This window comes from Scatophagus argus, chromosome 7 (assembly GCF_020382885.2).
Source record: "Scatophagus argus isolate fScaArg1 chromosome 7, fScaArg1.pri, whole genome shotgun sequence".
NCBI classification, from domain to species: domain Eukaryota; kingdom Metazoa; phylum Chordata; class Actinopteri; family Scatophagidae; genus Scatophagus; species Scatophagus argus.
Genome location: NC_058499.1, coordinates 15,441,211 through 15,459,487, shown reverse-complemented (window position 1 = coordinate 15,459,487; position 18,277 = coordinate 15,441,211). Strand labels below are relative to the sequence as shown.

At 40.3% G+C, this 18,277-nt stretch overlaps 1 protein-coding gene across 8 annotated transcripts in view; it reads left to right on the top strand.

Annotated features, from left to right (window-relative positions):
- Positions 1-18,277, top strand: part of LOC124061581 (zinc finger protein 469) — a 174,201-nt gene that overhangs the window by 19,137 nt on the left and 136,787 nt on the right. For all 8 annotated transcript variants that reach the window (XM_046393547.1, XM_046393548.1, XM_046393546.1 and 5 more), the window contains one exon: positions 11,639-11,692. The gene's annotated coding sequence lies outside the window, so the exon portion shown is untranslated. The remainder of the gene's footprint in view (positions 1-11,638; positions 11,693-18,277) is intronic.

Genomic DNA, 18,277 nt, shown 5'->3' with positions numbered 1-18,277 from the left:
CTCATAGCCACAGTGTGCATGGTGCGTGACAGCTACCTGACGGCAGAGGCCCCTAAATGACAGAAATTTTAGCCAAAGCCTCCCTCTATCCCCCAGCACATCAAAAACCCCACTGCTAGAAGCATTAGCATCCCCCAACATATCCAAATACCACGTGTCTGTCGAAGAGTGAGAGACCATCCCCCGCTCTGTATATTCATAGTGGAGCCCCTCAATCTTGCTTTCATCCACATCAAGGTCCCCTGACCCAGTAAACGCCTGCAGGATCAAGGCCTCCTCAGGGAATAGAGGTGGATGTTATCATAGCATTCCAGCCTATGTGAAAGTATGCCAATTAGCATAGCTGGGGAATGTTGTTTTGCCAGCCTCTTTCACTAAGCCCCATCCCAATGGCAGGGGAAGCCCATGTGGCAGGCTCAAAGTTGTCACTGGAATTTCCATTGGGGCTGAAAATTTTTGAAAATTTTTTGTTCTAGATACTCTTAAATTTGTTGCGCAATATGGAAGAAATATAAATTTGTCAGTTGGTGGCATGAAACCAACCCTGTCAGCGTCAAATATGAATGGAATGCCTCAACAATAATTTTAGTCTTATACCTCTGCAATAGCTTCTCCCAGCATTCCTTGGCTCTGTGTTGTTGGCCGCACAATACAGTGATGTCACTTGAATGGTCATGTGCTTTGATAGTTAATGGATTTGGCTACGACTGAATACACTTCCATTCTTAGTTAAACTGTTTGGCTAACATCCTATAGTGTGTGTGTGTGTGTGTGTGTGTGTGTGTGTGTGTGTGTGTGTGTGTGCGTGCATGCGTGTGTGTGTGTATGCATGCGGTCACCATGTGTATGTATTCACTTTTTTACACACTCCAGTGCTCACTTTTATGTTCCAGACAGGTTTATTAGGTGTTTGCACTGCAGAGTAAACATGAACTATGAGGCTTATTTGTATATTTTTCCTGCTGTCTCAAAATGGAAAAGTGGGGAGATGAGACAAAAAATGATTTTCCAGGCAATCCATGCTGGTGTAGCTCAGACAGCCTGCTAATATTAGGATCCACCTATATATATATATTTTTTATTTTTTGAGTTGTTAATAGTAGTGATGATAATCCAGGGAAATTTGGTATATGACTTCTCTTGATTCACAAAAAAAACATACATTTAACTGGGCTGTGTGGTCAGATAATGAAGTCCTTCAGCCTGGCACTCTGGAAAGAAATCTTCTGACATCTGACATACTTCACATAACACACGCTGTACTGTAGAGGAAGTGGATGTGAAGTTCTGATGATTTAACCAGTTTGTTTGTACTGAAACAGATTTGAAGCTTGATTTTGGCTGTAGGACTTGGGAACATGTCATAATGTAATAACTCTTGAAAAGAGCATGACCACAGACTAAAGCTGGATTTATACTTGTGCACTGAGGGACTGTGCTGTACCTACAGTGACTACATGTGAAGGCTCCAAGGTTATTCTACAGCATAGCTCATATGTGCCTCCTTAAAAATGTAATTACATGTCTGGGCAACGAAACTGATGAAGATACCACATGGGAACAGGAAGAACTGTGATCAGCCGCTTGTGTTTTCTCATTAGGGTGCATTAAGGAAGTTAAAGTGACATTTTAAGCGACAAACATTTAATACAGTCAAAGTCTCCAGTCAGTAAAAGGACACAGTGACATAACATTATATATGTTGCTTGGATGGAAATCTAATCTCTGTGTTAGCTCACTGTCACTCTGTTTCACAAAGTAAAAGCAATTATGTCAGCACAGCTGCTGAGAGGAGTATAAAGCACAGCATGGCCTGATTCTATAGATATAACACATGCATCAAGCATCACAGAGGTGATGGTGAAATCTGCCATTCAAGCATAAATCAAAATTTGTGTCATCGCTATCTAAATCCATCTTAGGCTTCAATGTTTTTGTTCACAATCACATTCATGATGATTAGTGTGTGATCATCCTTTTTTTAAAATATGTGTCTGTGTGTGACCAGCACCTAAAATTTGGTGTGAATTCGAGACAAGACATAATTCAATAAGTAAATCTATAAGTTGTAAATATTGATCTTTAGGAGCAAAACGACTAAGTCTACTGCCGATATTGTTAGATCCTGTCAGGACTTATTTGATACTCTTGATCTGCAGAAAGACAAATTAATTACAACAGCTTTATCATGGTGACAACCGTCCATTATCTAGACTTTCTTATCCTTAGCAGGGAAGCTGCAAATGTTGGGCAAGAGGCTAATATACACTGGATAGGTCACCAGTCGGTCACAGGATTAATACATATACAGATGGACAACCATGACCACTATGCTTAGCAAGGGCGGAAAGATACTCACATTTGGAGAAAATATACAAACTGTCAGACCAGTTCTGGATTTGAACCCAGGACCTTTTTGCTGTGAGGTGACCTCTCTAATTCCTACATCACCCAGTGTGCAATCTATATACTCTTCACTGCTCTAGTTTGGGAAAATCCTGTCTGTACATTTATGTAGTATTAACACAGAAGGAGACAAAAACTTACTTGATCCTCAGTGTACCGTATTTCTGAGTTGTGTTTGCAGTGTTCATGCTATGTAGAAAGAGAATACATCACAACCTTTTGACATCAGAGCCTCCATGTTTTTGTTAAGACTGCAGCGATTTAAACGATGAGGCACAGATAGTGGGATTCACAATATGTGCTGGACCTCTACTCAACCACATCCCCTAACCTCAAACAATGTGCTGTAACTCAAAAGCATTGTTTGAGACACGAGGCACACTCTTCATGCTGGCTCTGGATTCAACCTGACCACGATACCAAATGCCTTCACTCCCCTCAGAGATACAGCACAGCCCTCTGTACAATTCCAGCACACACTCTTCCGACAGCAAATAACCACTTGAGTACATTTGCAGTGTACTTTGACTCCAACCAGAACTATTCCTCTCCTCCACTTTCCATTGAATACTCCTCCTGCAGGCGGAATAAAAACAGGCATTCCCATACCCTTGGTCTTTAATGTGTTATTGTAGACAAACCTTCTCATAAATTTAATTTCTTGGAAGAACGAGTTGTAACTAAAAAGGAACCTCCAGTTTTAGAGTTGTTTTTTATGTTCAGTGCCTGACAAACAGTTCTGACTTGGCAGGGGAAAGTCATTATGTCCAGTAGCCAGGAGGGGGCTGGAAGGGGTTAGAGAGGGATGTCGGGTGAGCGGGTGTTTGCCGCTTTGGGGTGAAATAGCGGCCTCACTTGCCAAAGAGTGCTGTGGTCCAGCAAGAATGTGATACCACTGCTCTGCTTTCCATAAATCAATGGATGAGCTGGTTTGTACCACAAGTGAACATTTTGTGAGTCCACAGCTAATGATTTATTTGTAAGAAACACCACCGCTAAGTGTGTAGTGTGAGATCATAGACTTATATGTGTACAACTCTATTATTCAGTTTTACATTTTAACTGTGTAAGCTCCAATCTAAGGTAGGTAAACAATACTGTTGTGTATGTCTGAATTTTTATTTATTCTGACACAATTCCCAAGGGACTTGTGGTTTAGTGTGGTGTAGGTTCCTGGCCTATCTAGTTCTGCTGGTGTAGGGATATATGACAGGATAGGTTGTGGTATGGCTGTTTTAGGTGTTGGTGTTTCTGTGCAGACTGCTGCAATGTTTTTGTTCCTGCAGAAGTGTGATTTGGCCTCGGGCTGTCATGGCTGCTGGATTCAAGCAGGACCTTGGTTTGGACCACAGCATGATCTTGATTTAGGATCTCGATGCTTCCTGCAGATTCACTGTACTCATAAACAGCTCATATGACAGGATGTCTGAACCTGCTATGTATCAAATAAGGATTACTTTAGAAGTTTGTTTTGACTTGCACATCTTGCCATTTATGATCTGATCAAACACGATAAGCACGTCGCCGGAGGATATCCGAATGTTGACTTTATTATCTGAATTGCAGTTGAGTGAAGGAAGCTCAAATAAATGAGCTTAGAGGCACTGTACTGTATGGGAAAATGGGCTTAAAATACATCAAAAATTCCTGTCAGTTGTGTAGCCTGGGTCGAACACATACTATATGTATGTGTTCGAACAGCCTTTATTAATGTCATTAATGTAAAAACACCACCTGCCCTGTTGGATAAATTAGCATAGTCTGTTAACTGTGCAGTAAATCACAGACAGAATAATCTTTGTGAAAACTTCTTTTAGCCCCAGGATGAATATTAAGGCTTGTTATCATAATTTACATGGATTATTTGGCAAAAAAAAAAAAATATATATATATATATATAATAGGGCCAAAAGAATAGTCTGATGTTGTTATTTTGCAGTTGTAATGGGTTTCTTTCTTTCTTATCGATCTGCAACTGTGATTTAGAGACTTGTTCTCAATGTGTTTACAATTACATTTGTAAGCTTTAGACAAATACTTGCATGTTAGCTGTGCACTGAAGCAGTGTTAAAAATTTGTGAGTTACTACTAGGACTTGGAATGAGTGTTCCTGATGCAGGTGGGACTGTCCGAGTTCAGTACACGAGGGTCTTGTACTCAGATGGATAGTAATTCAGAGCTGAATTCTGACCTAATTAGAAACAGGAATAACAATATGTCATGCTGGTTTAGTCATGGTTTCAGCAAGTCAAAGGACTGGGATCATCCAGTTACGTTTTAGTCCAACCTTGAGGTCTCTTGAAGGGGATTTGATTTTTGTCATGACTCCTGTTCAGTTCCACACTCCTCACATGCACTTGTGACAGTGATTTATCAGGGACAACTCTGAATTCCAAAGCCCTGAGTGGCTTGAAAGTAGAGAAAATATTTCAGGTTGTGGCCCATGGAGTGTATCCTGATGCCTTTACCAGTGTTTTTATTCTTAATTTTGTCTTATTAGAAAAACCTGTTGCTGGGATGGTACTTCGTTTTCTCTGATCTCAGTGTGACTGTAAGGACTGCATGGTTGTTGTGTATTTGTGCGCACATAACAGAGATAGAGGAATAGCAACAGAAGAAAAGAGTGTCTGTGAGTGCCAGAAAAAAAAATGTGGAATTAATCAAGGAACTTGCTCAGTGAGCTACAGTCTGCTTTTCATTGCCCCACTAAAACCTCTCTCTCTAATCACCTTTCTGACTTTATATAAATGACTAAAACCAACTATCACAAGGATGTCTGGGTTTACATGACACATGACAGCCAAACTTCAGCTCTGAGATTCAAAGCCAAAACCATTCACTTAAAGTCATTAAACCCCTCCATTATATCCTTTTCAGTAAATATACATTTTCTTTTTATGGTCTGAAGTTGTGAAACACAGTGATATTTGACATGCATAAAATCAAACTTGCCTTTTGTAACTGAAATAGATAGAATAGTGGTTTTATCCATTTTCAAAAACATTTTGCTCATTCAGCTAACTGTTGATGAAAAGTGACTGTCCAAAAGACTGTGTCACTTGATTGTTGTATGCAACAGAGAAAGTTTGTATGCAAATAGAAGCTGTCTGGGAAGTACAAAGGACTGACATGCCTTAAGCTCTGGTTGCTTTGCTGCAGTTCACTTCACGTTGATGTTCACTCAAAAATAAAAAAAGAAAAAAATACTGCCAGGATGAATCAATCAACATTTAAATTTTCTCAGATAACGATACCGAATGACTTCACAGAGGGTTTGCTTAGAGCAGGTTGGTTTATTGCACCTGTTTTACACTTCTGAGACTGAAGTCATCACATGTTTTAGAGCAATCAACAATGACATGCATTTCTGCTTTATTGACATTGCATTCTGAATGCATTGACAGCTATGCAGCTATACCAGCTTCCACTCTTCTGGGAAGGCTTTTCACAAGATTTGAGTGTTTCTGTTGGAATTGTGGCCCATTCATCAAGTAGAGAAATAGTGAGGTCAGACGCTGATGTTGGATGAAAAGGCTAGCAAACAGGTTTCAGTCATGAGGTCAGGACTTAGTGCAGGCCAGTCAACTTCTTCCACACCAAACTCATCCAACCATGTCTTTATGGACCTTGCTTTGTGCACTTGGACACAGTCATGCTGGAATAGAAAAAGGCCTTCCCCAAACTGTTGCCACAAAGTTGAAAGCATAGCATTGTCCAAACTGTCTTGGTGTGCTGAAGCGTTTAGATTTCCCTTCACTGGAAGTAAGGGGCCAAGCCAAGTCAAACTCTGAAAAACAGACCCCATACCACACCTGAATTCAGTAAAAAAGATATGTCTCCCAATACTTTTGTTTATAAAGTGTGTTTGTCAGTACAGAGAACACAATCATCTGCAAAGAGGAGAACACGATTGTTGATACTGAGATCCTCACCATGCTGCATTGCATTGTGCCCTATTATTGTGCAAGTTGAGATAGACTGGATACATCCTCCCTACTGAAAAGACATGGCTCCACTAGCTGTTTGAAAGCATCCAAGTGTTCGTCCAAGATTGTGACAAAGACAAATTTATTTGTTCTATAAAAATCCTGGCAATCGCTGTTGACAAATGATGAATGAAAAATGAAAAAAAGGCTGTGGTTGAGTGATGAACAAGCAAGCAGCCAGAAAACCAAGAACTGCAGGAACCTTCTCAGCTAACATTATTATGGGGTTCACATGTCTGCTCCAAAATCGATCTTGTCAGTCATGTAAGAACACATCAATAACCAAATCAAAAATGCCTTGATGTCTGTGGTCCCCATTGTTCACAATAGATAGACAGCATCACACAAAATGTAATCTTTTGTAACCTCAGCTATTTTTGTCCTGATACTATTTCTAACATGAATAGTTCAAGATTAACAATAAGAACAACTTCCAGGGATACGTTATTTTAACTGATATGAAGATGAATGTCAAAATCTAAAATAGATATATCTTATTTAGTTTCTCTAATACCTTATTTCAGTCAGGGATAGCACTAACATTAGATATGTATGAACAGTACTGTGCAAAAGTTTTAGGCAGGTGCGAAAAATGCTGTAAACTAAGAATGCTGTCAAAAAAATAAATAATAATTGTTTTTATTATTATTATTATTATTATATTTATTTATTTACAAAATGCAAAGTGAGCGAACAAAAACAAAAATCTAAATCAAATCAGTATTGGTGTTACTACCCTTTGCCTTCAAACCAGCATCAATTCTTGTGGGTACACTTGCACAAAGTCAGGGATTTTGTAGGATAATAGTTAAGTGTATTATCAACAAGTTATACCAAACAGGCGCTAATGATGATCAATTTCACATGTAGGTTGAAACACAGTCATTACTGAAACAGAAACAGCTGTGTAGGAGACTTAATACTGGGTGAGGAACAGCCAAACTCTCCTACCAAGGTGAGGTTTTTGAAGACAGTTTCATTTCACAGGTCATACATCATGGCAAGACTGAGCACAGCAACAAGACACAAGGTAATTAGACTGCATCAGCGAGGTCTCTCCCAGTCAAAGCAGACTGGGGTTTCAAGATGTGCTGTTCGAGCTCTTTTGAAGAAGCACAAAGAAATTGGCAACATTGAGGATCGTAGACGCAGTGGTCATCCAAGGAAACTTGGTACAGCAGATCAAAAACACATCAAGCTTATTTCTCTTCGAAATCGGAAGATGTCCAGCAGTGCCATCAGCTCAGAACTGGCAAAAAACCAGTGGGACAGCGGCAGCAAGTGCTGTGGACTGATGACTCAAAATTTGAAATATTTGGCTGTAGCAGGAGGCGGTTTGTTTGTCGATGTGCTGGAGAGTGATACAATAATGAGTGTCTTCAGGCAACAGTGAAGCATGGTGGAGGTTCCGTGCAAGTTTGGGGTTGCATTTCTGCAAATGGAGTTGGAGATTTGGTCAGGATTAATGGTATTCTCAATCTTCAGCGTAAAGGAGAAGAAGAAGTCCTGGAAGTGATGGTATGGCCCACACAGAGCCCTGATCTTAACATCATTAAGTCTGTCTGGGATTGCATGAAGATACAGAAGGATTTGAGAAAGCCTACATCCATGCAAGATCTGTGGTTAGTTCTCCGAGATGTTTGGAACAACCTACCGGACGAGTTCCTTCAGAAAATGTGTGCAAGTGCACCTAGATGATTTGATGCTGTTCTGAAGGCAAAGGGTGATCACACCAAATATTGAAGTGCTTTTAGATTTCTCTTCTGTTCATTCACTGCATTTTGTTAATTGATGAAAATAAAGTTCTATTTTTACACTTTGAAACACTTCCATTTTTGAAATAGTCTTAGTTTACAGCATTTTTTCACACCTGCCTAAAATTTCTGCACAGTACTGTATTTTTATTTTTTTTAGGTTTGTGTAACACTATAAATTGTCATTGGTCTAGTCATTGTGTTGGTAGGTGCGTGGCTTCATCAGACATCAAAGGCAAACGTCAGTCACTGTAGCATGTTCATTTTCCCACACTGTCATGCCTACATGAACAGATGAAAAAATTTCAAGTTCAAATTTTTGGTCTTTGAGTGAAATAAATCACACATGAAGAGCAAATTGTGAAAAATAGACAGGTTAGAGGGTAGTTCTCTATTCCATTTTATAGTCTTCCCATGCAAATACGGGGTGGGCTGCTATTTAGGTTCCTTTGAGAGATAATTAAATCTCTCCCAGGGAGCCAATAGAATGAGATGTGCTCTGATGATTGTGGCAGTCAGCAAGTAACACTAGAACTTGTTGACACTTATGGTTTATTTCTCTGTGGCAATGATTTGTAAATCACTTCGACTTTGTCAGCCCTTGTCGGGTGTACACATTACCCTTAATTTTTGTTTATGTGCATGTAACTACTGCACCTCTGATTCCTATCAGCATGCCACTGACTCATTCCTCAATTCCTCACGGCTGCCTTTGGTTTATGTAAGTGTGAATGGCAGCAATAGTGTCAGGGTGTGGGTTGAAAAGCCAAGCAGAAAGAGAAGACTGGCTGCATGAGTGTGTGTGTGTGTGTGTGTGTGTGTGTGTGTGTGTGTGTGTGTGTGTGAATGTGTGGTTGTGATAAAATCCTAAAACCATGAGCACAGCACTCATCCATCTTGGCAGAGATCTGCGACACTGGAGAGGGAGAGTAGCAGCCACAGCAGCAGCACGGCCAACCTTTCTGCCAATGTCTCTGTCTCACTTACTCCTGGAAACAGGTCTTTTCCACTCTTTATTAGAGCTGATTTATACTTTTTGTAAAGCATTGAACAACACAGGTTCATGACATGATGCATGCTTTGGCACAGGGGGGATGTAGAGCGAGTACTCAAAGGGGCTAACCAAATAAAAGTGCTGCAAACAGGCAGCAAAAAAATCGAAGCCCGTACCGACCTTATGCTTTTAGTACTGTGCCAGAAAACTGTCTGATCCAGCGAGAGACCGTTTCTCATTCAATTACGTGTTCCATGTGTGCGTTCCAAGGCTTCATGCACAGCGGCTTCTGAGTAGACCCAATATTTCACTCACATCCTCATCTCCAACACACAACTCATTGCCTATCAAAACAGGACTGCACAGGGCCTGTGTGACATACACACACACATATATATGAATCTGTACAACGTGTGCACATTATATTTCAGAGATATTTCCCAGAGTAAAAGTTTAGACACGTGCCATGTTGTTTACCCTCTCTATGGTTCAGTGCTGTCTTCTAGTCACTTAAAAAATACATCTTGTTGAAAAGGAATTTGCAATTCAGGTGTTTGGAGTGCATGGGTCAATCATCAAAGCCCTGTGCTATGAGCAAAAGTACTGGTTGCGGGAAAGATCGCAGGAGGATTTTATTTGTTGCGTAGTTTGCTAAAAGAGTAAACTGAGAAATGTACTCGTTGACCTGTTTGTGAACATGTCAAAATAGTTGTCTCTCAAACCCTTGTATTGTGACTCCTGTAGTTCCAAAAATCTGACATATTGTGAAGCTCGTTGCCTCATTAGAGTTGGTTTTTTTGCCAAATGAAAAATGTATGATCTGGATAGATGATCTGGAATAAATTATACCCCACTTCATGGCCCAGAGCTAAACAGAGTGTGTATTGTGCAAATGTTAACCTGTTGCAGAGTACAGTCGGTCCGTTGCAGCTCAGAATTGTTGTTGAACAGTTATTGTATTATAAAATAGAGCTCAGCGTAAAGTAGTAAGATAGTTGGCAGAAATAACTTGGATTGAGTACAGATGCCTGCAGGTTGATAGATTTGCTACACTGGATAGCAGGAGTGGGAGTGTGAAGCATGATGTGAGTGCAGGCACTTTTGAGACAAAGAGTAATGGAGGCAGCAAAATGCGAACCTGTTGCATTAACATGAGACATTTTCTTAGTTTAATATGAGATGTTAGATAAGCTGATGGTTAAATGGAGTTTTAGACCTCTAGTAGCCCCAGGTTAGAATCCCAGTCAGGGCCCTTTTGTGTCAAATTTGCATGTTCTCCTTGTTTTCTCCCACGCTCCCAAAAACATGCACATTAGGTTAATAGGCTACTCTAAATTGTCCCTAGGTGTGAGTGTGTGCTTATGTGGTTGTCTGTCTTTGTGTGTCAGTCCTGTGACTGACTGGTGACCAGCCCAGGATGAACCCTGCCTCTCGCCCATAGTTACTTGGGATAGGCTCCAGTGCCCCCACAGTCCTGACGGATAACCGGTACAGAAAATGGATGGATGGACATTTTGTTGATCCCATGCATGGGCAACACAGTCGCAGTATTCCACTCATCAACAGGTTGCAATATTTGCTGCAGTGTACCAACAAAAGCACTGAACTAGGAGGCTAGAAGCTAGTAAACATAGATATAAACAGTGCTGGATTTATGTTATCTTCCAAGATGGCGGCGCGGGTGCACGCAGCGGCTCTCGGCTTTTTGTGTTTGTATTCGTGTTGTTGTTTTGTTTTGTTGTGTTTTCACCACTTGAAGATTTTTATATTTTTCTTATTTTTCTTAAGTGTTCATTTTATTTTTTTGCTGCTATTTATATGTGTGCATTTGAGCCGAGAATCTTTGCAAAATTTTGTTATGATTGCATAATGACAATAAAGACTTGAATCTTGAATTTTGAATCTTTAAAATAATTTGTTAAATAATCAGCTTTGCAAATAACGGATGTCCATCTCCATCTCCAACACCTACCCAGTTTTTCTCAGATTTGTTCATGCTACATTTTTAATTTGTTTGTTTAGTGCTTTCATATGACTGCTGGATGCAAAAAAAACTTGGCCCACAGGAATAAGAAAGATTCACCCTTCTGTTTTATGATGGCTGTTCTTGCTCAGTCCTGCTCTAATCATCAGTTTCCACAGTAATAGGCCATGGGCACATGTTCATCAGTGCTTCAAAGTCCTGTCAAAGTTGCTCAAGAGATACGTGACACCTGAGAAATGAGTGCTAGGAGGATTGAAACACTAGAACTCAGCGATCTTTACAGTCTCCTATGAAGACCAGTGTACACAATCTACTAAGTGCAATGAAATGAAGCTGCCACTACACTTTGATCTCACCATATTTTACTTGTACATCACTCATGGATGACATAAATCTTGTTTTACAGTTGCTTAAATCAGTACTGTGGATTTCTGCAAATTGCCAGAATATGACCCAGTTTACTGGTAATGTCTGACTACAGCTGCATAACATATTTTCTTTTTGTGTCTCACAGACAACGTTTTGATCTTCGCCTCAGCTGATTTGCGAAAGACGAAAGGCCAAACAGGTATGAGTCAAACCTTCCCCTCCAAATAGTTGCTTATTCTTTGCTATGAAATATTTAAATGGGAATTCTGGTACTTTTACACTCAGGATCGATATTTACTTATTTTAGCGTGCAATGATTCATACTTTCCAGAAAGTTTGGTATTGGTCCAGTGTATTGCCTCAGCCCACAGCCACGACACGGCTGAAATGGCTCGTTTACAGTAACTGACCTTCAAAGTTACGCCCGCTCAAAGTGCTTGTTTTTGCCACTCACAGGCTGAGAATGTAACTGTAAGTGGGTGACAACATTATGGAAGTTATCCCATACAGAAATAGACCTTTTTGTTGGAGAATGAGATCCTTTATTTGTAAACAGAAACACAAGCCTTGCTTGCAGAGAAGACTCGCTCCAAAATCTCACGAGAAGTGAGTTGATGCAGTTGTTGTCAAACGTAGATTTAACGTAAATTCCAAACTTCGCTCTTGCCACCATTCATTATTGTTTTTTCCTCAAAACAACTCACATCTCGCAAGATTTCGGAGTGAGATTTCCCCATGAGCGAGAATTGTGTTTCCGGGTGAATGGAAAGGATTTCACTCTTTACTAAAAGGGACTTTCCTTACCATGTCATCAGACATTTTGAATAACAATTCCAGCCTGTCAGTAGCAAAAAAGCACTCGCAGTGGACGCAACTTTGATGGTTGAAGTCGCCCCAAAGGATTACGTTGCAGCCATTACAGTCGTGTTGTGGCTGCTGGCTGACGTGATTTGCTGGACCAATTTCAAAACATTTGGTAAGTATAAATCATTTACACACCAAAATATGTAAACATAGGACCCATGTTTTAAAATGCCAGCATTCCCCTTTAATCTCACCTGAAAGTAAACTCAGATACAGACCCACACACACATTCTCACACTCTGTCTGACTGTCTGGTTGTGGTTTAATTGTGGTTATCATTTTAATCCATAATTCCCCCATCTCTCCGCCTCCCACCGTGTGTGAATCTGATGCTGTGATTTTAATTGCTTGGTCTTTGCTTTAATTACATGCATGAGTGCTTCGTTCTGTAAGCGATGTTTTTCCCTGCAGGATTTGGCAGCTTGTTTATGTATGGATATGAGTTTTTGTGGTCTGGATGGTGCACAAACGATATGTGAGCAGCCAGTGATCTGCTTTTAGCGCAGCTCAATCAAGCTTGTAAACAGAACAGGGATGGGACAGCAGGCTAATGAAACAGAGACTAAGTCCATTTTCTGCTGCTTTGATCCACATTACAAGCCCTGATGGACCACAGCATGCTCCACAGCTAATTGGTTCTGGTATTTCTGTTGACTGCAGGACAATGACCGGTAGATTACTGAGCAGCATGCTTATTCGCGTGCTCTAGGCGGACGTGTGTTTTTGATCTGTAGATGTGTTTGAGTCTGTGTGCTTGTGCATAATCGTGGAGCATTGACCAATCATGTCTTTGGTTGTGTGCTGGTAAACTGTACTTGTGGAGAGCAAAAGAGGTGGAACATACATGCAGCCTTGGAGCCCATCTGCTATTTTTATTAGCTTTTTCAAAAATGAATCGGCATCAATGTGCAGATATAAGTTTTTTGCCAAAATGTTGTCTGGCATGTTCTCATATTTTGCATTGCTACTGGATTGTATACACTAGCTAGCATACAGATAAACGAATCATGGTCCAGATATGTGTTATCCAGGTATCCACTGGCAACAGAGGAAACCCCAACACGTTGGCCATTGCCCTCAGAGACCAAACTGTCATTAGATGATAGCTGATGAGTTCTGTGATAGGCTTGTGTGTCAAATGTGACTGTGGGTGTGTATGCTTGTCTAAGCGTGTATGTAATGTGAAAAGACCTTGTTTGTCGAAGTGAGTAAGCCCTGGAGGCTTGTCAGTCTTCAGCAGTCTGTATCACAGTGAGTCCATTAAATCTTCTCTGTTTTCCTGGAAACAGACAGGCATGCTGAGTGTGTTGCTGCTGAGGAGCGATAGTGTAATGCTGATGCTGGACCCATTTATACTGTCCTCTCTCCTAACTCTGTGACTCAGACAAGCTATGAGTGAGTTGGATAAATCAGGGAGTGAGGTTGTTGAGTTTGGTTCAATGTCCACCACAACTATGCTCAACGGGATATCTCCTCATTGGTGATTCACATCTAACAGGAAGCTTCATTGCAGGACGATGGTGGGAAGCAGAAAGGGAGGACAAGAGGGAAGAGGGAGAGAGAACAGACACTCAAAAGGATAGAAAGATACTTTAACACCTCACTGATAGGGAGGTTACACTAAATCTGGATGAATGTTTTTGGCTTTTGTAGTGGCCCTGAGGAGGAGGATGTGAAGAGGGCAGATTGGAGTGAGAGCCAGAGAAATGAAAGGGAGGAGTGGAGGCAAGTCTGGGTCTGACTGGAAACTTGAATGGAGTGGAAACTGGGCGGGTGGCCACTCAGCAGATCCACCTGAACCCTGCCAGAGCAATCAGCTATCAGGAGTTTAAAGGGAGAACCATTTGCCCCCTAAGTAAATTCAGCAGGGGTTTGTAGGGATTTGGCCTGCTTTTTGAGCTCTAATGCAGGGATATTTTGGTAAGTGAAGTCCTCTTGTTTTCTGGAGTGGGTGCCAGAGCCTGTCTGCCTTTTAATGGGATCACAGCAGACACCCCAGGAACCACCGCCAGGTGAAGTGATTCCACTCTCTACTTCCAGCTGTGTAAACACTCACATGCACACAAGCCACACACACGCACACACACAAAGACACACACCCCCACCCACACAAGCACACACACAGACAGACATACACAAGGATAGACACATGTACTATCACTTCTTATAAAATACTTGCTGGCTCACATTGAGGGAAATGCTCACTTTCCCTTTTGCTCCCAAGCAAAAACAAAGCTCATTTTTCTGCTTTTGAGAAAGTTCTTCTTGGCCTTGTTAAAAACAATGAGTTATATGAAAGATGTAAACAAATTTAACAAGAGCTGATGTTGTCTTTTCTCAGGCTGGGAACTTTCTGAGGAGAATGACATTGTCCTTCCTCTCTCACCCTCTCTATTGCTTTTTTATTTCATTCTCTCATAAATCTTTTTTTAGCTTCTTCTGTCAACATTAATTCTGTTCAGAACTTTTATTTTCCTCTCCTGTAATTTAGTTTTTCCTGCAACGTTATCAGTCCTTGATGTAGTGACACGCATATCTCACACATCATCCACTTTTCGGAATCAACTGTGAAAGTGTTTATAGTCACAAAGAGTATATTTATGAACCTTTTTAGAATTTTGGCTTTTGGTAATGTTAGGACGCAGCTTTAGGCAGCCAGCGTGGCCTATAGGGTATGTTTGTGCAAAGAGGGAGGGGAGGAAGCTGTTGAAGTAGCCAGGCAGTAGCTGTACTGTTAAAGGCATTTGGACTTTAAAGCTCCATTGTTTACGTAACCAAGAGAAAGTTGAGACTCCCATATGGCCCTTTTGAAAAGCAAATTCCGGAGATTTTTGCCTCTGCATTTTATGCCTTATTTGTTACCAAGGAGATTCTGAGATTTCTTATGGGACTAAATCTTTCCTCACTTTGCATGCGTCAGGCATAAGTTATCTATAAACAGGGGTTTAGCTGTTACTTCATACTTCTTTACGGCCCAGTCTCTTTTTTTGTTCTTTGGATTTGAACTGATTATTGTAATTATCTGCCCACTTTAACTCCTTTTAACCTTTTATGATGTGGTTTTAACTGTGTAATATGAGGCCCCTTCAACCTGCACTGATGCACGCTCTAACCATTAACTTACCAGGACTGTCTGTAAAAGCACAATGCCTTTTTAAGGTGCTTAACTGATGCTCAAATTCAAAACAACTTACAGTGAGTAAAGCTGGTCACATGCTCTTTTTTTGTCAGGACACATGGCTTTAATTTCTGTCAGGTGTGGGATAGAAACTGTGATGCTACAGTTACCATCATACTAATCATAGCAATCAACAAGGGGTCAACAGGTTATATGTGTATGGAGTGTGATTTGTATTATGAAGGAGCTATAAAGGTGCAGTACAGTAATTCACAGAAAATTAAAACTGATTTACAGCTTCCAGACCAATTTTCCAGTCTTGGTGATGACTGCACTATATTGCTTCTCAGCTGTTTCTAATTTACCATCAAGGCTACACATGCTACAAAAAGCAAAAAAAAAAACACCCCTTCTTAATAAGTTGTTTAGTTTCCTCTAGTCAGTCCTGAGGGCTTATTTTTCATTAAACAAGGAAAATATTGTGCCATTTGGGTGAGATGTCCAATTGTTAAGTCAGATCACTGCACTAGCGTCAATTATGGGATGACTGAAACACATACATTGGTCACTGACAACACTATCAGTCTCTGAGACGCCATGCTGCTAGTCTGTAGGAGCAGAATGGCAATCATCCTATGCTCAGAGGAGCTATAGTATTGACAGAACTTTCATAACCAGATAGTCTTATATAAGGTCCCAGTGTGAGAGCATATTTTTGTGTCTTGTGTGTAGCCAGCTGGAAGGTGAGATGTTTTTAATAACTAACCAGCCATGCCGTGTAGCTACAGGAGGAATGTCCAGCCTAAGGCATCAATCCGACAGTATCTTATGCCAGAACAGACAAACTGGACCTAATGAGACCATATTGGTGAAGTGAGATTTGGCCGTTCTGTGTGATGTATAAAGTTGTACCACTAAGCTGTGGCACTCTGTTGGATTTTCTTCAGGAGTTTTTATTATTATTTAGGCTTTTTAGAGAGTCATTATTATTTGTATTTGTAAATTTATTCAAAAGAAAAGTTACCATAATGTCTATTCACGTGAGCTCTTGATGCAGTTTGTGCAACAGTAGTGAATTTAAATATGTGAATGTATTTAGTTTTTGCATGATGAGTGAAAGGAAAAAGAAAAAAATGCTAGAAAATCATTTCTCCAGACTATTTTCTTCCCGTATGGTTTTTCTACATTTATTGATGTTTTCCTTTTGGGTGCTGCAGTGCCTGCAAACCTTCATCAGGATTGTGCATTTTGAGACAATTTGCCAACCACTGCCCTCCCAGAATTAGCCCATATCTTAGCTGGGAGCTCAGTCTTATTGAAAGAGTTTGGACTTCAGCCTCAGCTGTTTGCTCAGCTGGATGACTCAGGCCTCCTGAGGATCAGTCAACTGCTGTCTTGCTGGATGTGCCACCAAGGCTCCAAACATTCACTGTGTTCAGGTGTTTGTCAATATAAATACATCAACAGAACTGTCATCTGTTTTAATTATAGCAATATCTGGTTAAACCGAATGTGATTCTGTATATTTCTGCATGGCTTTAATGTTGAAATGTATGAAATGTATGAAAACTCAGATATTTATTGATGCTAACATGTGTCTGTAGTTATCTTGTTTAGGAAATAGTGAAATGAATCAAAAAATGGATCAGTCAAACAATAGAAAATGATTCATCCATAATGTGAGAATCAAATAATTTTTCATTTATTAAGAAAGAGTTGGTGGTGAGAGCTTCTCAAATGTACAAATTTCCTGCTTTGCTTCACTTCACATCATTGTAAACTGGATATCTTCTGGTTTTGGATATCTTCACTGTTAATCAGGCAAAACAAGACATTTGAAAATGTTGCCTTGGACTGGAAACTATAAAAGCTCTTAATAAAATAAGACAGATTAATTGATAGTGAAAATTACTGTCTGTTGGAGCTCTAGAAACTAGGATTTAAAAATGTCAAATGATAATAGGCTCCCTTTTTATGTGTTACATGCACAAGATGTGGGTGTTCTGGTGCTGGATATACAGCATATTTATTATATGCATTGTTGTTTCAAATTCAACAGTCAAAAAAGTTTGTGTTGTGTACCATACACACCCTGCCAGGTGACCTATCCTGTAGTGACATTCAGTGCTTCCACACTGACCCACTGGTGCACTGAATTAGCAGTGAGCTGAGAAGCAGCTGAGTGATATACTGTGTGTGTAAAAGTAAAGGGCGTTAAGTGGAACACAAGCCAACAGCAGTAAAAGCCACAATACATCTGGCATGATGTGTCTTTTCTACAGCATGTCCATCCTTGGCCTTATTAGTATATATATATGTGTGTGTGTGTGTGTGTGTGTGTGTATGTGTGTATATGTACATGGATAGTTCCAATTCCCTAAACTGAAGTCTTGTCTTACAGAATGACCCCGTGAGCTGATTTATGTTTAGATTTCATTCCAGTCATTCCCTAATGCTGGGTGGGTTTCAGCAGGAACTGTTAACCAGTAAATCTTCCAATGAAATATTTATCATATGTGGCTGACATTACAAGCCATACATTATAAGCTATGCATTTTACTGACTAGTCAAAGTCTGCATGCATTAAATGGCTTGGGAAGGGGTTGTCAAGAGCAAAGCCATGCATGATCCAAAAGCTGACGTGTGACATTGTGTGCAAGTTTGTTTGCTTTTGAGCACGCATATCTGACTCTACATATGTGTGTGTGATAGGGAGAATAACAGCAGTAACCTAATTTGTGGAGATAGTGGAATCATTAAGCCACGTCTCAGTAATGGAGACTAATGTGGGATTAGGAGGAC